General features: G+C 33.5%; 1 pseudogene across 1 annotated transcript; it reads right to left on the reverse strand.

The window, feature by feature from the left end:
- Positions 1 to 1,255: 1,255 nt before the first annotated feature.
- Positions 1,256 to 3,358, reverse strand: LOC147373975 (nucleosome assembly protein 1-like 1 pseudogene; annotated as a pseudogene). The gene has a single exon (XR_015162307.1). The product of XR_015162307.1 is annotated as a nucleosome assembly protein 1-like 1 pseudogene (transcript).
- Between the last annotated feature and the right edge of the window lie 759 nt (positions 3,359 to 4,117).

Genomic DNA, 4,117 nt, shown 5'->3' on the forward strand with positions numbered 1-4,117 from the left:
TTGAGAAAAAAACACCATTACATTTTAAAAATGTGTATTTTAATTTATTTATTTATGCATATGGCTGTGCCAGGTCTTAGCTGTGGAATGTGAGATCTAGTTCCACAACTAGGGATCCAGTATGGGCCCCCTGCTCTGGGAATACGGCGTCTTAGCCACTGGACCACCAGGAAAGTCCCTATATTTTTTTGCAAGTATCTAAAGGAATGCATATTTAAATATTTAAGTGATTCTGCAAAATCATCCTCTACAATTGTGTGTCCAACTTTTCTCACCTCCACAACAAAGCCTGAGGACAATTGTTCCAACTCTGTCTTCTCCATACTGAGTAGTATCAGTCTTTTAAATTTTTTGACAATGTGATAGGTAGTAAATTGCATAAGTTTGTTAGTAAATTTGAATATATTTTCATAAATTTATTGGTTATTTCTATTTCATCTTCTAAAATTTTTTTCAGGAATTTTCCAATAGATTGTTTATATTTTTTTTTCTTATAGTGTTGTTTGTACTGAATTCATACATGAGGTTAGAGAGATGACTATCCATGCAATATTAATTTCCTCTACTCAAAAATGTTCTTTTCTGCCTTTCATTACTGTTTTATAGTATTCTCCATTAGGGTATATAGTTCTTTTATAATATGGAAGTGATCTGTAGTTGATACTATGTTTTAAATATTTCTTGGCCACTTGTACTTTATTTTTATATGACAAAAGTGTCCATAAACTTTTATTTTCATGTTGTCAAATTCAACAATATTGCTTTGATTCTGAATATTGGTTCAGGAAAACCTTCGCCACTAAAATAATTGTAAAAATTATATTCTTCATTTTGTCATTATGCTGTACACTTCAAACTTATATGATCCTGTATGTCAATTATATCTCAATAAAACTGGAAAGAAAAAATAAAATAGATTGGAAAAGCAATGGATTACATTAAACATATGGTAATAGAAACAATATTATCCAGATTGTCTAGATTAATCCTGAAAAAAAATTATCTTTAGATAGAATATTATGAGAAGCTTCTTAGAAAAAAAATTATTTGGTCATAGTTTTTGTGTTTAAAGTTTCATGTTTATTGTTCTCTGTTTTTAATCCCACTGATACCTTTTCTGTTTGAGTTTTTCCTTATTACTCCATGGAATAAAAATTGTGTTATAGGTTTTATTTAAAATCACATAAAGTAATATAAACAAATGATTATATCTATTACAAAAAACCCACTTTATTTACAAAGTTACATATTTATGTTTATTTTTTATTTTTTTTTATTTTTTTGAGAACTAAAATTATACGACATTTTTATTTTAGGATGCAAAAACAAAAATGAGCAAACAAACAACAAAAAACTTGAAATAGGCTTGTCAAATGATGTAAATTCATCCTTTCCATGGAAGCAGAAGGTAAATCCTACCACAAAGAAAAGATGCTTAATTAATGGAGGTTAAATTTTAAAAGTACAATTAAAATAAAAATAATGAGGCATAACTTCTGAAAATACTAGGTTTTATTCACCTCCCTAAGATAACCAATAACCATACTATTAGTTAATTAGCTTTTCTTATAGTAAATGGTGTCACCTGACATACAAAAACCTGTTAATCTAAATTATCAGGTGTAGGCTTACTGGAAATTCTTAACCATATACTTGTCTTGACAAGTTTTGCTTTTTGAACGATGAATTGTCTTAATGCAAGTCATTGGATTTCTGTAACAAAGTAATGAAAGGCACAGCTCTTGCAAGCAAACTTAAACCCATTCAACCAGCTGAAAAAATACTTTGGTTCTTCAGGAAAAAACTTAGCAAGACAAAAAAATCTGGTTCATTTCACAGTTCTGTTCATTTTCATAGCTTTAATCTAACAGTTACATGATAAAAATACTCCAAGAAGAACCAAACTATATAGCAACGAACGAACATGCGTGAGAGATTCTGTGCACTCGATGCAGCTGGCAGAAAAACTAGTTAAAATGCTAATTAGAACAAATTTGGTCTTTAAAATATCAGTTCCTTTCCTTTAAAAAAAACTTCTGAGTCTACCAAGAAAATACAAAAACATAAGGCTGTAAGTAAATAATAGCTGTGTTTAGGCTATTACAGTGCAGGTTATCTATCCTCAGGCCTCATACATCCTGCTTCACTGCTGCTTGCACTCTGCTGGGTTTTGATCCTTCTTTGGGTCATAGTCTGGATCATTTTCCTCATCTCCTTCTTCTTCCCCTTCCTCATCCGCTTCTTCACCTTCTTCATCATAATCATCGTCATCATCTTCAATAGCTTCTCCAGTAAAGTATAACACTGATCTTGGGATTATACACTCACGTAAAAAGTGACCAATTTCAAAGTCTGCAGCGAGGATAGCTTCAGAATCATCATCCAGATATCCACTCTCAGGAACTTCAGGAGGGGCAAAAAAATTAAAGAAAGAGTCATTAGAAACTGTTTTGGTCACAGTATGAACTGTCCCACGACCCTTGTGTTTCTGCTTCTTCTTAATCATTTTCAAAGTGACATTCTTCCCTTTTTTCCAATCTATCTGGCACCCTGTACAACCCATAATTTCTGGTCCATCAAGAGAAAAGGGATCAGAATCATCTGGTTCTGACCTCATCCTATATGTCTTTGTCAACACTTCATTTGTGAAATATTCATTGGATTCAAAGTGAAATTCTAAGACAAAACTCATAGGCTGACCAGCATCTGAGAACTTCACTTTAATATCTTTCAAGTGCTTCAGAATAGGCTCATCATGTTCCTGAACCATATCACTGAGCAAGTCAATGTTCTTAAAAACAGTCAACCAAAACTTAGGAATTCCCTTGGGATCTTCTTTTTCTTCATCCTTTTTCTCATCTTCAATCTTGGCCTTTTCTTTTAGCTCCTCCGAGATTTCATCTTCCTCATCTGGTTTCCATTCACACTCTTCTTCTGTAGGTTCATAAATGGCATTAATGATCTCAAATCACTTATCAAACAGAGGCTGATAAAGAACAGCATACTTTCTTTCAAGATCATGAACTTCCTCATAGAATTTGGCTTCTATCTGTGCACATTTAACTTGAAGGTTTTTGAGAGCATTCACTTGTTTTTTAACTACCCTAGGCAAGCTTTCAATGTATCCTGTTAGTGTTTCTATCAGACCATCAAGTCTTTCTTGAAGGGCTGCAAGAATCTGAGGATTTTGCATCATCCAAACAGTCAGCTGACGCGCTTTGATTTTTGTTTCTTCACCAGTTTCTTCTTCTACTTCTTCAACATCATCCAAATCTTGATCAAGTTCAGACTGTTCTTTGTTGTCGATGTCTGCCATGTTGTACAAAAGCCAAATATCTTCAAAAATGACAAATTTCGTTTTCCAGCTCGGCTCTCCGGTGGCAAGCACAGGGAGCCCAGTGGCCCGAGCTGCGCAGGCAGTGACTCAGGGCGGCGGCGGGAGAAGCAGGCAGCGGGAGGAGCAGGAGGCGGCGCCGCGAGCAGATGGAGCTAAAAAAAAAAGCTGTGTTTAGTTTTTAAATTAATTTGCAACTTATTGTGTGGTTGTGAATTAGGGATTTTCTTTTTTTTTTTTAATTTAAAACCAATTTTAAACAATTTATTGTTCAAATAACTCCTTTCCCTGTCATTTGAACTATTCCCATTATTATATTCTAAATTTAGATGGATATAAAAGACTATGACAATGCATGTTATTACACATAGCTTGAGTTCATTCATCTCAAGTTTTATATAAAAAGTACAACATGTGAATATGACATTGTTTATCCATTTCCATTAAGTTGTTTATATGTTTTTACTTTTACAAAGTGTTATACATTCTTGTACCTATTTCTTTTATTTCTTTTTGAATAATTATATGAAAAAATTTTCTATCGTGTTTAGTTAGAAATATGCAATTTTAGGTGTTAGAGTAGATGCATTTTTATCCTACATGGATATTGCTAGAGGGTTCGCTCTTAAGCAGTAGTTGTTGCAGCCAAGTAATGAATAACTTCACTTCACTTCACTTCAGTTGCTCAGTTGTATCCGACTCTTGTGACCCATGGACAGCAGTACCTCAGGCTTCCCTACCATCACTAACTTCCAGAGCTTACTGAAACTCGTCCATTGAGTC

This window comes from Bos grunniens, chromosome 4, assembly GCF_055505025.1.
Source record: "Bos grunniens cultivar Pamir isolate PY7600 chromosome 4, Bosgru_T2T1.0, whole genome shotgun sequence".
In the NCBI taxonomy this organism is placed as follows: Eukaryota; Metazoa; Chordata; class Mammalia; order Artiodactyla; family Bovidae; genus Bos; species Bos grunniens.